Source organism: Sciurus vulgaris, assembly GCF_902686455.1.
Source record: "Sciurus vulgaris genome assembly, chromosome: 8".
NCBI lineage: Eukaryota > Metazoa > Chordata > Mammalia > Rodentia > Sciuridae > Sciurus > Sciurus vulgaris.
In genome coordinates, this window is record NC_136468.1 from 73,639,025 (window position 1) to 73,661,941 (window position 22,917).

The 22,917-nt window shown below is 34.4% G+C and overlaps 1 protein-coding gene across 3 annotated transcripts in view; it reads right to left on the minus strand.

The window, feature by feature from the left end:
- The window catches only part of IMMP2L (inner mitochondrial membrane peptidase subunit 2), a 906,633-nt gene that overhangs the window by 877,995 nt on the left and 5,721 nt on the right, over positions 1–22,917 (minus strand). Inside the window, exon 2 of one of the 3 annotated variants that reach the window (XM_079149363.1) lies at positions 11,143–11,216. The exons of the other annotated variants lie outside the window; for them this stretch is intronic. The gene's annotated coding sequence lies outside the window, so the exon portion shown is untranslated. The remainder of the gene's footprint in view (positions 1–11,142; positions 11,217–22,917) is intronic. 3 annotated transcript variants of the gene reach the window in all.

Here is a 22,917-nt window from a genome sequence, read left to right on the forward strand (position 1 = left end):
CAACAAATAAAAACCAACAACATGATTTTTCTTTGATCAGGGTTGAGAGTAGAAAGCAGGAAGTTTTTCTCAAAACCACCATGGGCACTAGACCCCAAAGGGACAAAGATGGAAAGGGATGGTCAAAAAAATGTTAGACTGAAAAATATAATGTAACAAACAAACTTATGGCCATCCCAGGAACTGCTGCTATTCTTTATAAAAATATAAAATTAGAAACACAGGCTCCAGCAGGAGGGAAGCACATTAGGGCTCTGATTAGTCTGTCAAAAATAAAACCTGTCCAAACTATGGTTGAAAGATTTGGAAGGCTGCCCACAGCCCATCTATGGCAGCTGCAAGTCCACAGGGAGCTCAACCAGCAGTAGTACAGACTCAGTCCTAGATAAAGATACAAGCCAGATGAAAAGATTTATACAATTTAAGATGAAAGCAACAATAAAAACCTCCTTTGGAATGAGTGGTTGTGGTCCTTTAAACTTAAAAGCACAAGTCCATCTACACACACACACACACACACACACACACACACACGTGTGCATGCACTTGTTGCAATAGCAACAAAGTCCAAGGGAGAATACAAATAAAATAAATAAATAAGTAAATAAATACTGCCAAGAGGCCACAGGACAATGAAGCTCATGCTGTGTAGCCTGGAGACTAAGGCAGATGGAGCACAGCACTATCCAGACTCAAGTGCCTGCTGCAAAGAAAGTCCAGGGATTATAATGAGTCTCTGATGAGTATTACAGCACATAAAGCTGGAATGTAATTTAGATTCCTCACCACACATAATGCCTTGTTCTGATTTTGCATAGTTGCCCATGTAATAGAAGATCCTGTTTAAGATACAAGGGAATTTTGATACCTGTGAAATTCATCAATATGCAATGCCCTGAAGTTACTATGTATTTGTCAATCATAGTATTCAAAATTACTCATGGAAGCATAAAATAATGTAAAACAATTTTTAAGAATGCTATAAGCAGACACTTGAAATAAAATAAATGATCCCAACTATATAATTCCAATAAAGCATAAGAAGTTGGGAAAATTTTTTTTTCTTTTTCTTTTTTTTTTTTTTTATTGTACACAAATGGGATACATGTTGTTTCTCTGTTTGTACATGGAGTAAAGGCACACCATTTGTGTAATCATAAATTTACATAGGGTAATGTTGGGAAATTTTTTTAAAAAAAAACTTAAAATATCACCCTATTTTTATTATTTTGTATAAATATTTTTAGGTACTTGACCAGTGAACCAGTGAGAGTCAGTGGCTTTTAAATACAATAGAACATAGCATTATGTGACATTCTACCAATTTTACTTATGATTCTTTAAATGAGTCAATATATTAAAAAGTGGGATATTAGAAATAGATGCATATATGAACAGAAAAAAAGGAAACTTGTGTTTTAAAAATGTCTACAAATTCTTTAAAAGGAATAGTCTTCAAAAGATGGAGTCTAATACCCCTCTCCTTCAGAGGTGATTGGAACTTAAGTTTCTTTCTGCTAGCAAACAGAATGTGATGCTGTGACTTCTGATTCTAGACTTGAAAGGCTAGCTTCTTCCTCTGGGATCACTACTTCTACACAAGCCAGCAACCCTGTCACTAGAATATCCAGCCTCACTAGAGGTCCCTGTGAACAGAAACTGAATCCAACACTCACTCATCAGCAATATGAGTGAGCTGCATTCAAGGCAGACTCCCCAGCCTCAGTTAAGCCTTCAGATGACTGTTGGGCCTGGGGTGAAATCTAAACTCCAACTCCAACCTTACCAGAGACCCTGAACCAGAACTATGAAGCTGAGCTGTTCCTAAATTTCTGATTTATGGGCACTGTGAGAGACAATAAATGTTTTAAGCCACTAAGTTTGTGGGTAATTGTTTTGCAGAATTAATTAATATAATATTAAACTCAGAAAAAAAAACTTACGGACACAAAGAAACTTGGCATATAAAAAGTCAACATTCACATTGGAAGGAAAGGAAATAGAATTAACAAATGATTCTGAAAAAGCTAATCAAAATTTGGAGGGGGGGAAATCAAAACTGGACATTTATTCAACTCATTATAAGAAAATAACTTTCAGATAAGTTAAACATTAAATGTAATAAGTGGAATATGAAAGTAATGAAAGAAAATAAAGGCAAACAATCTTTTAAAGGTAGAAAGAGGCCTTTTGAAACATTTAACAAAAAATGAAACATTAAAAAAATTGATGGAATTAACTATATAAAAATCAGAAAATGCCATAAATAAGGTTCAAAGAATATCATCATGATATAAAAAATTCCAACATACATTAATAACAAAAGCTCAATATCTCTCAAATTATACAATCCTTATAAATTATTTTTAAAAGCTCTGAAAGAAAAGGGAATTAAAGGCCAGAAAAAGCATTCCATCAAAAGTAAAATATGGATAATATATAAAAATATAAAGATGTTAAGACACACTAATAATAAAATGAATGCAAACATAAAGTATCATTTTGTTTGTTTTTGCCCATCAGATTGGCAAAGTTTTTAAAAACTGACAAATTTAGTGGGGGAAAATAGAACCTATCATGCCTTCCCAGGAATAGAGATGAGTATAATCTTTACTAAATGGAACGTGGCATTATGTACCAAAACGTTACATGAACAAACTCTATGATGCAGAGTCTCTTTCACATTTTCAAAGATAAAATTAAGGATTTTCAATGCACCATTACTTATACAGTGAAAGACTTAAAACAACCTAGATATAAATTAATTGTGGTATGCATACGATGGAATAATCTGGAATCATTAAAAAATACAATGCATAGTTGCATCGCTTGACAATGTCTTGAAAATAAGTTGGAAAACTGTCCATGGAATATGAACCCATTTATGTGAAATTTCATACACATCATCATCATTATCATCATTGCCATGGAAAGAGGGCAGATGATGAAAAATATGAACCAAAATGATAATACTGTAATCAAAGCAATTGGGAATACACAGATGTGAGTGATGGGAACATAAGGTTAAGGGAATAATTCTATAAACTGGGCTCACTGTTCTGACCCCCCATAAGCTTTCTTTTGAAAAGCAATTTACCTACAGTCCTATGTGGCTTAAGTCAATAGGATATGTTACATTCCTCAGCAAATAACCTGTTATCTGCAAGAGAAATGCAAGCCTGAAATGCCAATAAGAACACCACAAGTTACCCTAAATAAGGGGTACTTTTATGACCCTTACACAGACCATCCAGAACTCAGGGAAATAAGGATAATTCCCCATAACCATAAACTCTATAAGAACAGGTTCCAATTAGAACCAGTCAGCATAGGCCAAAGTGACCCAGAGTATTCATACACAATGGTGACTTGAAAGTCTGATGTCATCCTGCTCTCAGCCAAAAGTCAAGAGGTGGACTTGGGCAGGACTCTGGAAACTTCCTGGGACCCCAACAAAACTAGAGGTAAGAGGGGTATGCCATGCTATTCCTTTCTGGGAGGACCCACTCTCTCCTTAAGAGTACCCCCTTTTTCCTTTCCCTATCCCTTCTAACAAACTCATGGCTGCTATTCTGAGCAACATGCCTGAAATCTTTCTGGCACAATCACAGAACAGGTGAAGAAAGGACTTCTGTGGCTGCCTCAGTTCCATGGCAGGCCCTTGCGCTGTAACAAAAGGTCTTTTACTTTCTTCTTTATATTTTTCCACATTACTTAAATCTTTAATAAGTTTTATCTTTATATACTAAAGCAAAATCAATGAGTTTTTTTTTTTCCTGTTACAACAAATATTTTTAACATAAATTAACACAGGCAGAAAAACAATAACAGCAAATGTGAATGTTTTGGTGGTTTATATAGAATTCCCCAGCATGTGAAGTCTTCCATCCAATCAAAAGCAAGTTTTCACACAATTAATGAGAAAGCCCCCTTCAGGCATCAAGACTTTCCACTGTTAAGCTGAGGAAAATGAGAGTGCAAATGAAAGAATGGGAAGATCTTTTTCTCCCCTCTGTTTAAAATAAAACAAAATTGACAAATCAACATCTTGGAGCAGATTTTTAGCTTGGGTGATCTTGGTCCGTATAAGAAGTAGAAGACTTTAAAGGACCTACAACTCAAAGGAACTACACTAAGGTTTAAGACCAAGATTGACTGTGATGTGGGTGGGTGCAAAAACAGTGGAGATTTAACAGTAGTGTTGTTTACAATAGCTACTTTCTTCATTCTGTTTAGAAAACACCACTGGTTTCCAATGATCTGTTTGTAGCCCTATTTTCCTCATAGGTCTTTAGTTTATTTTTACAGGATGATTTTGTAGAATTAAACATTTTCAAGAATGCATACATAGATGGCATTTATAACAGAGATGTTTCTATTATTCTGAATAAAATGCAAAACTAGAAACATTCAAAAAGAAAAGAAATAAGGGAGGGAGGGAACAGAAGGAAGAGAAACAAGGAAAAGGGAAGAAAATCTTTACTATTCATTTTCCTTCAATGACAGTTTCTAATGAGTAATATTAGATACAGGGCAAAACAACCTCATTAGTATCCTTTATTTACACATTTTGATTATGTGTTTTATACACATACACACACACACACACACTTCTTTTTAGAAATGATGTTTGTCCCACAGACACTAAAAATCTAAACAAAACAGAGAATTAAACAGTAATCAACTGTGGGAGGAGGACTAATCCAATTAAATTCTGAACAAAGAATTTGATGGTACAACCTAAGTGGGAAGAGGGAGAGAAATGCATACAATTAAGGAAATAATTCTGAAGGTATTTTAGATACAAAGTAGAATACAGCAAATGAGTAAAGGTGTCAGTTGGGTTCTGGCTAGGAAAAAGGGAAATATAAATACATAGGGAAGAGTTCAAGGAATGCTCGGGGCCCCTAAGGCAAAACACCAAAAATAGCAATCAGTATATCCAGCAACCAGCTCCCAGGTTCTCATGCCAAACCCCAATTTAAGGAATCAGAGTCCTTTAACAGACTGATTCTGGGGCTGAGACAGGGAAGATAATAACATAAACCTTGACTGTCTTATGTCACAAGCAAATAAACACTCGGGGGAAAAAAAAAATGGAAACAAAAGAACACGGGAGCTTGCTTGAAGGTGTTCCCACTGGTTAGATGTGGGAAAAGTTGATCACTTAAAGTTAATAATGACTACAAAGCACCGAATTTGCTTATCCACTGAATTTCAGCAACATCAAATAGATGTTTTTCTTCAAAAGGAAAATTAAGTAACAACAATTTAATTGTGTATAAGTAATTAATATGATTTAAAAATTTTTGTAAGCTAAGTGAAATGAAATACAAAATAATATTGCAGCTAGGCACAGTAGCAAACAACTATAATCCTAGTGACTCAGGAGGCTAAGGAAGGAAGATGGCAAGTTCAAAGTCAACCTGGATAATCTGGCAAGATCCTGGCTCAAAATAAGATAAAAATAGAGCTAAGGATATAGCTCAAAGGCAGAATGCTCCAGGGTTCAAACACCAATACAACAACAACAAAAATATTAATAGTAATAAATTGCAAAATATTATTCTAAAATAAGTTCCTTTTGTGATCATTCTCAGATATATCAGTTAAAATGAACTGTCCAGGCAGGGGCAAAAAAAAAAATTATAATTCATAAATTATTCTTCTACACTAATTCCCAAAGAATTGCCAAGCTGAGTTCATTTTTCACTGTTCTTTAAGTAATAATATATCTACATATCCAACTATTTAATGAAAAAAACAGCTGATGAATTTGAAGATTATGTAAAATATAGAATGCTTTATTATCATTAGTACTAGTATGCAATGGGTGGACCCTTGTAGCTGCATTAAAAAACACCTGATGTTGAAATTATCTGAAGCTAAAGGACAGGCTGGGAGAAGCACAGAAATCATGACCAACAACGAAAAATATTTGAACTGGCATCCCTTTTGGTTTTATTTACTTCTTTCACATCAAAAACCATTGATTGTGGCTGGGGAGATAGCTCAGTCGGTAGAGTGCTTGCTTTGCAAGCACAAGACCCTGGGTTCGATCCCCAGCACTGCAAAAAAAAAAAAAAAAAAAAAAAAAAATTTATTAAAGAACTGTCAGGTGTCAGACATCATACCAGTTTCTATACTGAAAGAATTAAGACACATCTGTGTATCTATATAGATACTGAACATTACACATTGTTCTTTTGAATTATTCTAGCCTTATAATAAGGTTAAGAGGGTCATAAAAAATGAAGAAAGATTCTTTTAAAGAAGAGAGGCAATCAGGGGTGTTAGGGAAAGGCAAACTATACAGTACTCTATACTCTGATTCTTGTACTCTCAGAGAATGATTCCATTATCCAAAATGCTGCCCCAGAGTCAACATGATAGTCACCCAAAGTGCCCTCTCCTGAAAACATACAAAAAACTTCTGCTTGCAATCTTTTACTCCCAAATCCCTATAGCAAATCAGATTTAACATACAAGGCTAATTATAATCAGATCACTAGTCTCATCATTTCTATCTACTCTTTCATTAGCACATCATGCATCAAGCAAACCTAGCAACATGCAATTTCTAGAACTTCCACACTGAAATTTGTCTCTGGACCCTTATAAATACTCTCCCTTATATCTTCAACATTCTTCCCACATTTCTTTGTTTTTATCCACTCTTATTCATCCCTAAGATTGAAAAATACTGGGAAGTCCAACATGAATCTTTCAGGTTGAGGGACTCTACAGAAAGTTCTCTCTGATTCTCCAAGTCTAAATTAGATGCCTTTGTATGTGTTTCCATAAAATCCTACACTTCCTCTAACCCAACATTTAACAATATCTTATTTTCTCACCTTTACTCTCAATTGACTGTGAATTCTGAGAGGGAAGATTCTCATTCACTGCCCATGCTTCAGTGCCTTGTAGTTAAAGGTTCAATGTTCAATATAGTTTATTAAAGAAATTAATTAATCACTTCTAATAACTACTAAAAATTTTAATTATTTTGATAAACTAACTTATAATTTCCTCTCCATATAGTCTCTCTATATAACATTCAGAATGTCATGAATGTTATAAAGATATAAATTGAGGGAAAGGCATTGCCCAACTACATATAAAAAATTTTGTGTGTGTACAGTAAGTGTATCCATGCCTGTGCATCTGTCTAAAATCTCCATCTTTCACCTGATCGATTTACTTCACAGTTGAGTATATTTATGGAGAAAGTGTTTTTTAAAGAAATTATACACACACACACACACACACACACACACACACACACACACTGAACTTTAGAAAGTTAATTTTCTTGGTGCTTTTTTCTTCAGTAAATCATAATAGCCCAGCATTCATTCTTCAAGACAATCAAAATGCTATAGGAGCAAGTAATTTTCATAATGCATTCAACTATAAGGCAATAAGAATTTTTGTTGAATTAACAGTACATTTTTACAAAGTGTTCAGTTTTTTGTTTTTTGGTTTTTTTTCCTTCAAAGTGATGTTTTTCAACCTGTGCTCCATGATATCCTAAAGACTCCCTGGAGGCTCAAAGGTCAAGGGAAGCATGTCCTAAGTGAGCAGAGCTCTGGATCTTGATCCCTACCTCTATCAGAGACACTTTGCTTTTTATCTGTTGAATATTTTTTGTTTTCCTTTCTTTTCTTGCAGTGCTGAGGATGGAACCTGGGGCTTCAAGTATGCTAGGCAAGTACTCTACCAATAAGCTCCATCTTCAGCCCCTCTTTCTTTATAAAAGAATGGAATTCCAAGCAAAATTTTATTTATAGAAGGGTTTACTATATTAAAATAAGAAAAGGAAAAGGTTAAAAGAATCAAGGATGGATTGAGGCTTGCATTATATAATTAAAGCCCAAATGTCTTCCAGATTTCTTGATTAGACTAAATTCATCTGTCAGGTTTTTAGGCCTTTATTTGTGATAAAATGAGAAATACTACTTAAATGCAGAAATATCTTGGTAGAGGCGAAAGCCCTTAGCTTTCAAGAAGTATATTCTCTAATGCAGCTATTTTTTAATTTATTTATCTTATTATGTTTAATGGCATTATTTATGTACCAATCTTCAAGTTAATGATTCATAACACGGAACAGCAAAATAATCTAATTGAACAACAGAACAGTCTACTGTAAATGCCAGCTACTACTGTTTTATATATTATAGACAACTATGCTACCCCACTTTAATAGTTTCTTCCTAAAAAAAGATCATATTAAATGGAAAGGTCCACTGAAGCCACATGTAACTAACAATTTTAGCTACTTTGCAATCAAGAAACAAAAAGGGACTGGGGTTACTGAAATAGGGGTGCTTCATCATACAACTGTCAGAAGACCAGTGGAGAAATTCCATTTACCTGTGAGCCCACTGAGGAGTGATGAACTGAAACAGAATTCCCTTCAACAGAAATCTCCTGCCATCCTGTGCCCAACAGCATGGAATTATGGAATGGCACTCAACAGGAAGTAACAGAAACACCTGCAATCCAGTCCCTGCTCTGTAACTTTACAAGTTAGGTGAATCTGAAACCTTTAGAGCTGAACACATATAATTATGAGATCTACTGAACTGAGAAGCCACCAACCCAATTTTCATCTCTTCTGGGAAATCTTATGCGAGCTTTCTAACCTACTCTGGCATTCACTAGCTATACCTTCATTTGGCACTCAATATTGTTACCATTTTATAGTTACGTCCATTCTCCTCACATATCCATGTCTCAATCCTTCCTCAATATCCTAACGTTCTTGGAATTTGCTAAGCATTTGCAGGTAGTAAATAAATGTGCTTGTTTAATTATAGTTATGGTTTTTAATACCACTCATTTAAAATGTTGCTAGAAAGTCAGTTTGGTAATATTCTGTCATATACTCCATTCCTTAAATGTCAGCAATGAATGTAAGGGAGAAAATGAGTGAACACATTAGGCTGTATTGAGAGCCAACAATCCACCTGATAGGAGCATCTCTATGCATGTATCATTTTCAAAGAACCAAGCATCCATTCCTTTCTAGGGCTACACCTTTCTTCTTCCTCTCACACTCAATATCAAATTAGATACAGTTAAGTCCTAACCATGCCAAAGAATAGGAAATTAACTTCATCTACTTGACCAGGTTATCCCTAAGTTTCTTTGGTCCAACTATGAATGATTCAATGAGTCTAACTTCAGATCTTTACCTTCCATTTGAGAATGGCCCCTCCCTCTCAGTTCTAAAATTGCCTGTCTTCCATGATGTGCCCCATCACCATCAGTATCAATGCACCCACACTCTGAGACCATTTCTGACTTCTGCAGCAATGTTAACATACTCATAAATCTATGTTTACTTCCAATGATGACACTGTTAAATTTTTGATCTTTACTTAATACCTGTGTTCATTTAATAAAAACACGTATCAAGAGGCTGGTTGGGTAGTATAGAAAAAGACACTCATTTGGAAAAGCTTCTCGCAGGCCATATAGCCCAACTTGTAGGGTGCCTGCCTCACATGCTGGAGGCCTGGGTTCGAGTCCCCAGCACTGTGGGATTGCAGAAATAACAAACAAACGCAACCAATTCTGGAAAAGCTTCTAGAGTATTCTACTTTTGGCGAATAGGGTAAGCACGACTCTATTTGCAAAGAAGCACCAATAATAAATAAAACTAAATTATTTTCATACTAGCCACCAAAAAGTCTATTGTTCCTGTTTTTTTTTTCATTTTAATCAATAGCTTAGAAGCCTTGAAAATAGTCCTTTAATTTCTCCCATTTTGTAAGAAACTTATTTTTATTGTCTGAACAGCATTAAATAATATTAGTGTCACATGGTTATTACAGTAAATGGCTTAGAAAGAAACTCCAGTAACAATTTTGATAGGTTTTTAACAAATATATGAGGCTAGACAAAATTATATGAACCATACAGAAATTTTAAGCAATTTAGATTAGTGTCTATCAGTTTTGAATAATAAAGTTTTTCAGAATCTAATGTAGCTTTGTTGCTCAAAAAGGCTTAGCATATTGCTCAAAAACCTTTCCTAGTCAAAAATTAGTTATCCAAATTCAAAAGTGGCAATTTTACTTCCTTATATCAAATAAAAACATTCATAATAAAATAAAATAAAAACACAAATGAAAGGTCAATTTTAAAAGTGACACATGTGTTAAAGACACTTTGGGAAATACTTAAAACATTATTTTTCCTTGGCCAAAAGGATATCAACATTTTGCTATATTTAGGGTTTTAACTTCAATAAATATTAGTCACATAAAATTTTTGATTAATAGTACAGTAAGGTTTTGTTCCATTTTTAATAAAGTTAGTGATTAACCATTAACAAAATCAGAAAAAAGTTATTCTTCCTCAAGTTATGACCAAATCTACAAATAGAAGAAGCATTAGGGAAAACAAAAAACAATAAGTAACACTGTTAAACCAATGAAATCTTAAAAATCAGGCCAGCATATAATATTCATTTTGTGTTGTCTAAAATATTCCATCACTGTATTAAAGAGAGCAAAATATTTTGTTATTTCTAATTAGTTCATTTAATCACTACATTTACCTTGTATGTATCCCCCATTTTAAAAGACATAAACTGGTGCTGAGTGTTTACTTTTCCTGGGGTCATACACATCGTAAATAGCAGAGCTACATCCAGACTTTTTAACCCAATGACCTGTGTGCTTAAGGACTATGCTGTCTCCAAGTTATTCACCACTCCCAATAAACACAGGGCAGAATGAATTATTGATTTCATAAATGCTACTGCAGCATTAATTGGATTTAAAAAAAAAAAAAAAAGGCACTAGACAGACAATTCAACCCACTATTGAAAAAGTAAATATGCTGCCAAGCATGGTAGCACACCTGTAATCCCAGCAGCTCAGGAGGCTGAGGCAGGAGGATTGCACGTTCAAAGCCAGCCTCAGCAACTTAGCAAGACCCTAAAGCAACTTAGAGAGATCCTGTCTCTAAATAAAAATATAAAAAAAGGTTGGGGATGTGGGGCTCAGTGGTTAAAAAAAAAAACTAAATACTCAAAGTCTCATTCAAATGAGGGAGGGGTGGGAAAGCACTAGATTTATACACAACATCAATTAATAGAAAAATATAATGAGCTGTGTTTGAACTTACTGAGTACTAAGGCCCTTATTATGGTACTTGGTTTCAGCCCACTCAATTGCCATTTAGAAGTTGAAATTCCAATGCTGAAACAAAAGAAAGCTGAAAGACAGGTGCATTCCAAAACATGTTCCCTTTTGTAATTTTTCTTCTCCATTTATTACCTGGATCTTAAAAAACTCAAGTAGGAGCTAAACCAATTCAACTGTATGTATAAAATGTAAAATTGGAAATGCCAGAAAATCAACATGACCTTTCAAGTGTAACATTTCCCACAATCGTTTAGCTAATACTAGAAAAACATTTTACAGTGTTTAAAGCATAATCTTCACATGTAATATTTTCAGCAAATATAAAAGCAAATACAGAACAAAGTACTTAAAAATCAACCACATATTTAAACTCTAACTGGAATTAAGTTTAAACTACCACTTCTTTTGCAATAGTTACACTGCCTATTAAACATTCATAACCATATTAAGGTGGTATACTTTTCAAATACAAAACTGATATAACCACACCACCCTATCCCAGTCATCTCTTATTAGTATAATAAACTGACCCTCAACTTGCCCATATTAATTTGACAACAAAAGTGTGCTGTTATGCTGGGGATGTAGCTCAGTGGCAGAACACTCGCCTAGTATGCAAGGACCTGTACTTGATACCCAGTTCTGCAAAAAAAAAAAAAAAAAAAAAAAAAGGGTGTGCATGTGTGTTGGAGAAAAGAGACAAGGCTAAGCCCCTTCTGTGGGACAAGACCACCCTTAATTAATCCCAAGGCACTAGCTTCAAAAGCATATTTTCTAACCAGCCAGGTACCTCATTCAAAAATACTTTTAACAAAGATAAAAATTACATAGTTGATGGTATTACCATAAAATTAAATTTTGTATGAGAACAAATGTAGTTTTTATATATTCAGATCTAATCATACATTTGATAAAAGCAACAGATATGCAAATCAATGCTAACAGATGTCAAACTTTCCCAAAGACATAATCTCCCCTTCAAATAAACCACCATTCTTAAATTTTTTTTATTCTATAATCAAATAGTAATACTTTAGAATGTATCTTTTTTTTTCCTCCTTTGACTATTTCCAAAAGATGCTAAAAAGAAAATACTTTTTCTCAGACTTCTCTTTTCCTAGGAGGAGAAACAAATTAGCAAGACAAAATCAAAATTCACCTCGTCCCCTTTATTAAATGCTATGAATACATAAATCCTGTTAGTTTTAATACCTATGAACAAGGAAGAAGAAGAAATCAAGGAAACAAACTGAGCAATTTAATACCTGGTTAAAGAATAAATTCTATCTTTAAACTGAGTACAGTTCCTATCAACTTTGTGGATTCCATTCATTTTCTTAACGAGGAAAAGAGCAAAGTTAAAACATAAAGAGAAAAAACAGTAAAACATCAACAAAGAAACTAAATTAATCACCTCACCTGTCCAGAGAAAATCAATAAGATCCAGTAAATTTACATATGCAGATTTCTTAGGGAAAAACTTTGGAATAAAATGTCTTTAACTTTACTCGACATTCTCCTCCACTGCATGGGAGAAAGCTAGGAAAGGATGACCCCTGTGGCAGGGGGCAAACAGGGCTGGGCTTACTGTAGCACAGCAGCAAAACCACAGGAGAGAAGCTTTGCGGGAGGAGAGGATTACATTAAGCATACATAAAAATAATGTTCACTAGCATTTAATCAGGAAACGAATATAATTGGCTACCCTAAATATAAAACAGGCAGAATCAGCATGGCAAGAACAAAACAGAAGAATTAAAGGATTCCTGAGAATGGTTCACATTCCAAAGAAAGTAAGAATGAGACAAACTCAAGTAAGAAAAACACAAAAAAACTCAACTAGACAAAAACAAGCTCTTATTCTGAAAGAAACAGAATAACATAAAGCACTAAGAACAAAAACAACTACACCCAGAAACCAGGCTCACACACAGTCTCACAACAGGAGAAAAAAAGGACAACATATTTTATAATCTTAAGAGAACCTGAGGTAGGAGGATTGCAGGTTGAAGGCCAGTTTCAGCAACTTAGTGAATTGCTAAGCAACTTAGATCCTGTCTCTGGATGTAGCTCAGTGGCAAAGCATCCGAGTTCAGTTCCCAGTACCAAAAAAAGAGTGGGGTCAGGAGGGGGAACCAAGAGGAAAACAGCCATCTTGTAGGTCAGTTCTGCCCACAGCAGCTTCCAACTCAGCTGCATCCTAATGACAGAATCTCACTGAGGCATGACAGCCATTTCCCTAAACATTAGTGATGCTGAGCATCTTCTCATGTTTATTGGCCATTTCTATATCTTCTTTGGAGAAATGTCTATATACAAGTCGTTTGCATTCTTTTTAATTATTTTGTTTTGTAGGAATTTTTATATACACTGAATATAAACCCCTTAACAGATATATGAACCACAGGGTTTTAAAAAATTCATTTTTCTATTCCCTAATTTCTCAGAGTTAGTTATATATAATATAGAAATATATTTTGAGCTCAATGTTTGTATTGTTTTTATTTTTGTGAAATATTCAGAATACCCCAAAGAAGTATACAATGGAAAATAAGACTCTGTCCATTCCTATTCTCCAACTACTAATGTTCCAATCCCCAAGAATGTGTTGCACTCTCTTATAATTACCTAAAGACATAGCCTATATATACAAAAGAAAATACACATCTTAATTCAGTTTTCTCCAAAATAATAACCTACTAATACATCCATTATTCTTCACCTTATCCTTTTGACATCATGTCTTGAAGATTACTTCATTTCAGTACATATTTAAACTCTTATTCTTTTTAACAATTATTAAATATTTCATTGTATGTACCTTATTGATTCAATTCCCTAAGGATAGGCATTTGTTTCCAATTGCTGCCAAGACTATCTTAACTATATATTATTTAAACTAAATTAAGATATTTAGGATATGTTCTAGTAAAGGAATCAATGATATGTATATTTTAAGCCATGATAAATCCATACACCCCATTAGTAATGGAAATGCCTATACTTCCCTATAACATCAATGATATCCTATATTTTCCCATTTTCTTTGCCAATTATGTTTTTAAAAGTTATCTCATTGAAATTCTATTTTGTATTTCTCTTATTATGAACTATTCATATTCTTCATATCTTTGCTCAGTTTTCTATGCAGTTGTTGGTTTTTTTCCCACTCAGTTGTTGATGCTTTTTGCATATGAACTGCAAATTTCTATTCTATGATTTGCATTTTGATACCATGTTCTTTTATTTTTTACAATACATAATCTTTATGTAGTTAAGTTGTATCATTCTTTTAATAGTTTCTGAGAATCTCTTAATTTCTATCCCCACAATCATCACAGTGAAAATAATCATTACCTTGCAAGTAAATTACAGTTTCTCAATTAGCCTACTCTTCATCATTCCTTTTACATTCCAACAGATGCAATATACTTATTAATTTTCCTAAAACACTGTTTACCATGTAGGTCTCTGGTCAAAAATCCTTCAATAATTCCTTCCCTACTGTTTAAAGACTACAAACCATACATGATTTATAAACAACTGGATTTAAGATTTAGGTCATCCATAATCTAACTTCAACCTATCTTCCCTATAGTCCCTTCCTATAGCCAGATGGTTTATTCATTGACGTGAATTTAAGAAGAAATGCACTCCACTGTCTTTGTTCAAACTATGTCCCTTATTTTGAATTTACCTTCCCTTCAATGTTAATTCCAGTTGGTTTCTATGTTCTCTCCCCCACTACTCAAGGTCACCTTGACTCAACAATTGTCTAGAGAGGGCCCATTACATTATACAAAGGTAGAAAATTAAGTTACATCCAGTGAATTTTCAGCTATAGAGCATATAGCAAAGAGAATGGATAGAGGCCTCTAAGCTTTTAAGCAGTATCTGAAAAATAAGAAGCTCTGACCCAGATTAAAAAATGAAATAAAAGCTGTTGAGTCATATCTCCTCTATAATGACTGCTAAATTTTATTCTCCTCATTCTCAACATCCGAACTCAGATAACCCCAAATGGGAATTGTACATATTCTTTCTTATTTGTTGATGACAACTCCTTTTTGATTCGCCATTTCTACCTTAGGGGTTAGTGGTTGAACAGTTCTTCCTACATCTTTTGTCACAGGATATTCCATCATTCTGTCTTTGACCAAAGGATGTATTTTCAAAGTAACTAAAAATTCTAAATTAGTAAAAATGCAAAAGTTGAGAATGAAATATAATAATGTCATGCATTCTCAAACTTGGAAGTATAAAGTTTTCTTGAACTTAAAGTATTATGTCACTGTCCATTCTTCTAAATATTTTTAACTAAAGGGACATTTTGATTAAAACTATAATTGAATTTACTACATTATCTGCCTCAGGAATTCAACTTCACAAAGTTATTTTCATTCTTTTGCCCAGAAACTTTCTAACACAAAGTATATGCCTTCCATGAGAAGACATAAGCAGGTTTAATCGATGAGACACATGCAATAAAAAAGAAAGTCATTTTATTCTCAGATATAGCTACATAACCATCTTTCCAGCATTTTGCCTTTTTAGCCCCAAATCATTATTTTTCTTCTTCATTGTTATGGTTTGGATGTGAGGTGTCCCCCAAAAACTCATATGAGAGACAGTTCAAGAAGGTTTAGAGGAGAAATGGTTGGGTTGTAAGAGTCTTAACCCAATCAGTGATTTAATCCCAATAGGGATTAACTGAGTGGCAACTGAAGTGGCTGGAGGAGATGGAGATTTGGGTTTGGTTTGGGGTATATATTTGTATCTGGCAAATGAACTCTCTCTACTTCCTGATCACCATTTAAGCTGTTTCACTCTGCCACAATCTTCCACTATGATGTCTACCTCACCTCCAGCCCCAAGGAATTCAGCCAGCCTTCTATGGACTAACACCTCTGAAACTGTGAGCCCTCAAATAAACTTTCTCTCCTTTAAAATTGTGCCAGTCAGGTCATTTAGTCACAGCAGCAAAAAAGCTAACTAAAACATTTATTATTTGTCTATGAAAACCAAATTTTTTTTCTAAAGTTGAAAATATTATGAAGTCTGATTCATTAACCAATTAACTCCTCACATTTTTTGAGTTAAAATTCACATCAGATTTATACAAACAGCTCATATAGTCCTTAAAAATAATCCATGACATGTATTTTTTCCATATTTCTAAAAGGAGAACGAAGTTTAGAGACAAAAGTGACTTGGTCCATGCTCACACAGCTGATAGCAGAGTTAGCACTTCAATGAAGACTTTCATAGCCCAATTCCACATCTTTTTCTCTATATGTCATCACTTTTGTATCCAGAATGTATATTTAATGCCTATATTTTAAAGTTATATTATAAATGTTTTAGCTGAATATTAATTTAGAATATTAACATAATGCAATCACATACCAAATTCTCAAATTATTAATCTTCTAGAGCATTGTTCAGTCTACAGTGCTTCTCTTGTACATGACAAATAGTAAGACTTAAACACAAGTGTATGGATTTGTAATGTGCTTCAAACTATCCTTATATAATAACAATGCTGAATATTACTTAAAAGTAATTGATAGTTATTGTTTTAATCTGAGATCAATGAAATTCTTAGAAAAGCAGCTATTAGAGAAATAAGCTCTTGGAAAAATAATTGAAATAATTTGTAAATAATCTGCTGCACCCAGTAAAACTAAAAATTAGGTGAAAAGGCTGCATCCTACATAATTCAAACTACATGAAATTCTGGAAAAGGCCTAAAACTATAAAGGTAATAAAAAGGTCACAAGAGGGCTGGGGATATAGTTCAGCGGGCAGAGTGCTTGCCTTGCAAGCACAAGGCCTTGGGTTCAATCCCCAGCACTGTTTAAAAAAAAAAAAAAAAATCACAAGAGTTCAAGGGAAAGAAGGAATGAATAGGAAAAATACTGAATTTTTACAGCACTGAAAATACTACTCAATACGATACTGGGATGAAGAACACAGGTTATTAGACGTTTGTCCAAACCCATAGACTATATAACACTAGGAGTGAACCTTAACATAAACTACTTCAAGTGATAATGACTTGTCAAAGCAAGTTCATCAACTGTAACCACTGCACAAATGTTGACAGTGGAGGCGGCTATGCATATACAGGGACAGGGAGAACAGGGGAAGATTCCATACCTTCCATCCAATTTTGCTTATGAACCTAAAACATTTTCTGTAAAAAAAAAAAATTTGTCTTTAATTCAGGAAAACATCTGTGGCAACGCTAATCTTTTCCTACCAACTGTTACTTCACAGTCCTCCACTACCATTTACTAACGAACTTCAATAGCTACTAACCCTAACTTTCAGTGGAGTGAAACTGTTCTTTGCACACCCACTGCTACTTGTAATGTTTGTTGTGCAAAGACAGGGAAGGAGTTAGGTACTGAAAAGAGATGAAGAAGGTAGGTAGTGGCCAAGGAAGCAAGGAATTCCTCAAGGAAATCAGTAGGAAAATCTGCAGGAGAGAGTAAAAAAAAAAGAAAAAAATTCCAAATTGCTCTGAATTTGTTTACTGATCCACATGTTGAGAATATCATACAAAATAAAATTATCCTAAAATAAAAACTGTGATATTATAAACATTTCCCTTCTTCAAAAATGTCTCTACTATATACAATTATAAAATAGAACTTGATAGTGTTTACAGTATATCCTCCAGCTACAAAGCAAGATGATTTTTCAAAAGGTAACCTTAACTGCTACATTTTTCAAAACAAATATAGATAAAAGTATGTGTGTCAAAGTGTCATTACAAAGACCTGTTTCAGAATAAACTTTTGGAGAAAATTGCAAAGATTAAATTTTTATGATTTATTACATGAAAGAAAGTTGTATACTTTTATCTTCTGGGTATTCTAAATTCAAGAAGGCAAAATCAAGTTACGTAGTTACCAAAACAAGCAGAAGTTCAATGAGGTTTTGAAAGTCACATAAGAATGATTACTGGGGGTATATGTATTTGCATGCTTGAGAAGGTCAGACTAAGCATGTAGCAGTCCAATCCTCTGAGCCATTTAGAATAGGTGATGGGCTCTAATGGCAAACCAGGGACCTATAAAAGATGGATCTAGCAGGAACCACCAACACCAACACCATCTGAGCAAAATATAACCCTTTATTTGAAATTTCAGAGGAGGCACAAGAGCTGGAGTGATGCCAGCTATTCCAATTCAGTTCAGCAAATATTGCTTAAGCACCAATGAAGTCCAAAGCCTTGGGTTAAAGGTGCTGTGGGACAGAGAAAAGAGTAAGACACAGCTTCTACCTTAAGAAGTTTCCAATCTAACATGTGGAAAGACAAGTCCACAAAATAACTCTAATCCAGGCAAAATCAAGCAAATGACGAGAGAGATACAAAGAATAAGACATTTAGAAGTTTTGCCAAGGAGATAGACTCTCTAGGATGACACATCAAGATATTATTCAGCTGGTGAACAAAAGGTTCTTGCTACCATCACTATTATTTCTAATTTTCTCCCATTCAACATACTACTTTTATACCACTGGATGGTAAAAGCTTGAAAAACACACTTTGGCTCCAGCTTATTAATAAAGGAGTAAATTTTTTTAAAACACAAAATAAAAATGAAGATAAAATTATTTTTTAACAAGAGAAGAAAGACTTGAAGACTTGGAGCAGGCATAATGTCAACATGGCATAAAGCAAACTAATTCCACTTATATTCAGTCTCAATTTTATTAGTCAATAATGTTCATATAAATTCTTAAATTAACCTCAAAGCATTTCTATGCCAGGCAGAGGTTATCCTCTCATGTAGCCAATCCCCCACAAGAGGATTTCCCCAGTGATCCTTACCTTATGCCCTCATGGTCTATGAATCCAGTAAAATACATTTTAAAAAATACAGATAAGTCATGAAAGGCACTGGTAGTTTCCACGCTGGTCCCTTGAATCCTGCTCTGTGGGAGCCAACTTCCATGGCAAGAGGTCAGCTACATGGAAAACCCTTCATGGAAAGTAAGGAACTTGCCAGTCATGTGAGCAGGTCATCCTGGAAATCAATCTTTTAGCCTCAGCCATGCTCCAACAACTGCAGCTCTAGCTGAGAGCAACCCCCAAAATGCAACTATGGCAACTATGACATCATAAATGATCAATGTTTTCATCCACTAAGTTTCTCATATGCTACCAAATAACAGGGAACTAGTACATCCCAATTTTACATGAGGCTTAGAAAGGCTAAATTTACCTATCATAGAAGAATGACTAGAGATACCAGATCTAGAACCCAGTTTTTAGACTTTAGGTTCAGTTTTGTTGTTAAACAATATCACTTCTCAAATACATCATAATACCATAAGGATGATCATTCCTACATGATTATATAACTGATACTAATATACCGGACTTCCCACTGTACAGAAACATAGTACATATCCCTACATGGAACCTATACACAAATTTGTAGTGCTCCATGGTATGCTGCAGTTTTTACTAACTTCTGGAAGACTGCTATGTTTTAAATGTATATACCTTCAAAATAAATATCTAACCTTAGTATTATAATACTTAATAATTACATTATTAACACTGAGAGTGAATATTTTTTCTTTTCTTTTTGCAGTACTGGGAACTGAACCCAGGGCCCCACACATTAGGTAAGCACTCTACCACTGAGTTACATCACAGTCCCTGAGAATATCTATATATCTTATAGTCTTAATCATGAAAAACATGTATATAATCTTAAATAATTGGACTTACTATACCAACCTAGAAATGTTCAAATGATAATTTGCTTTTTTAGCTGTGTGTAGGTGTGCATACCTATAATCCAGCAACTTAGGAGGCGGAGGTAGGGGAATCACAGGTTCAAGGCCAGCCTCAGCAACCTAGCAAGACTCTCTCTCAAAATAAAAAAATAAAAGGACTTGGGGGTATAGTCCATGGTAAAGCACCTCTGGGTTCAATCCCTAGTACTGCAAATAAAAAAATGGATTTGCTTTTTGGCTTTAGGTCTTCAACTGTTTAGCATTATAAAAATGTAGTAAAATATATTGTAAAATCTTTCATGATGGTGAAATATTAAATCTGAACCTATAGAATCTGTACTATCTTGCAGGAAAAGGTAGGCAGCTCCTATCCTGTACACTCATGGAAAATGCCACAAAGTACTTCATTGTTACCACAACATCTATATATAATGTTCCTTCACATAAATCACAAATCACCTTTTGATGTGAACAACTCAGTAAGACACGCAGGACACATAAACCACCATCCTATTTTTTAAAGGATGGGCTTAGAGAAATCTAAATAGCTTAAAAGGACACATAGCTATTAAAAGAAATTTTAACAATTTAACCTACATTTTTTTAGTTCTAAATCCCTGCCATTTCATCTAAAAAAACCACACAGTGGTTGTTGTACCCTGCCATTAGAACACCTGGGATGCTCTGAAAAATATCAGGGCCTGGACCTCATTCCTTAGATATTGTGATTAACTGCTCCAGTCTGTGTTAGCTAATATACCACAAATCAGTGGTGAAAAATTCACATAAAGTTTGTATCACAAAGGGAGAAATCTTTATCTCCTTAGAACTCCCTCAGAGACAAGGATACCTTGCAATAAACCAAGAAGAACAAGAAGGGAGATTAAAAAAAAAAAAAGGAAAAAACCATAAGTCCTTGTTTGTGGCTTTCATGGAACCCCCACCAAGGAATATTTTATTACCTTGATCTTACTCTTTGAAACTAGCATACCATACTTGAAGCTGTAGCTCAAAAATCATCTCTGAGCCTTCATGATCACACAAAAAAAGTAAGTCCTTTCCCTCCACTCCTCCCCTCCCCCCCATCATCTTACCTTAAATTCCACTTCTATAATAGCACACACATATCAAGGCATTCAGGTACTTATTTATTTACATATCCATTTCTCTCACTGGCCTGAGGGCTCTTTTTTTTTTTTTTTTTTTTTTTTTTTTTGCAGTGCTGGGGATAGAACCCAGGGACTTTACAGACTGAGCTATCTTCCCAGCCCCTGAGGGCTCTTAAAGGGCAGGATCCCTGTCTTATTTATCCTTTCCATCGTTAGTTATCTTTGCATTTAGCGCCTTTATCATAGCAGATACTCTTGGCTAAATTGAGGGGTTTTTATGGTTTTGTTTTTTTAATGTTTTGTACAGTTATGTCCCCATTAGCCTCCCAGTAGGTATTACTGAAAATTTTTTCAACCTTTTATAGTGAAAAGTAGACTTTTTTAACCATTCAACTGGATTAGAGAATAACATGTGCAAAAAGGCCAGATGTGATGAGAGCAAGACAACAATGGAACTCTGGGCCAGGAAAGAATTAATTGGAAAAGACATTTAATGGTAGGGTCAGGTATGAATTAAAAAGCAGGGAAGAAGTAGGCAAAGAGACAACCTGATTTTCATATACAAAAAAATATGACAAGAAGAACATAGGCGGGCTGAGGAGATAGCTCAGTTGGTAGAATGCTCGCCTCGCAAGCACAAGGTTCAATCCCCAGCACCAAAAAAAAAAAAAAAAAAAAAAAAAAAAAAAGAAGAAGAAGAAGAAGAATATAGGCAACTCCATTTTCAACACACCCCTTTCTATGGAGTATCTTCCTCTCAGCGTAACACACTCTCTATCTCTCATTAAAAAAAAAAAAAAAATAGAAAGTAAGTCAACAGCTGTGGTTTTCATCCTTTTTCACTTTTTGAGGACATCTTAGAATCCCCTGGAGAACCTTTAGCTATCCCAACTGATACCTTTACAAAGTGGTGATTTCATTTCTTTTGATTATAGACCTTAAAGAGAGACTGCTAGATCACAGGATAGTTCTATTTTTAATTTCTCAGAAACCTCCAATCGTTTCCATAATGGCAGTACCCATCTACAATCCCAACATGCACCAATACTTATCACTCTCTTTTATTTTACAGTAGCTTTCCTAATCAGTGTGAACATATGGAAACAACCTAAGTTTCTGTCAACACATGAATGGATAAAGAAACTATAGTATAAATATACAATGAAATATTATTCACTCTTAAAAAAAAAAGATTCTGCCATTTGTCACAACATGGATGACTGCAGAAAACATAATGCTAAGTGAAATAGGCCAGACAGGAACAAAAATATTAAATGATTTCACTTACATATGGACTCTAAAAATACAGAGAAAATGGGGAATGAGATTGATCAAATTATGCTATGTGCATGTACAAATATGGCATAATGAATCCCACTATTATACATAATTATAAAGCACCAATAAAAATGAGAAACTGCAGAGAATGGAACAGTGGTAATGAGGAAGCAGGGAAGAAAGGGAAGATGTGGGTCAAACAATACAAAGTAGCAGAAACTTAAGATGAACAAGTTTAGAGACATAATGTGTAACACAAGGACTACAATTAATAATACTGTATTAGAGTTGGGACCCTTGCTAAATAGATTTTAGCTGCTCTTCCCACAAAAAGGAATTGGGGTGGGGGTTAACTATGAGATGATGAATGTAAATATCCTTCAATATACTAACCATTCAAATATCTACATATATTTTGAACACCGAGTTGTATGCAACTTGATATTATATACATAAAATATTATTTAAAATGCATTAAATAAATATCTTGACTAAACAATGAAGTCATTATCTCCTACAGAAGGGACCCAACCATGCCTACTCCCTATTCTCCTGTCTAACCCACTCTCTCCCCTCTTCTCCTTTACCCATGGCAGTTCAGTTCTGCC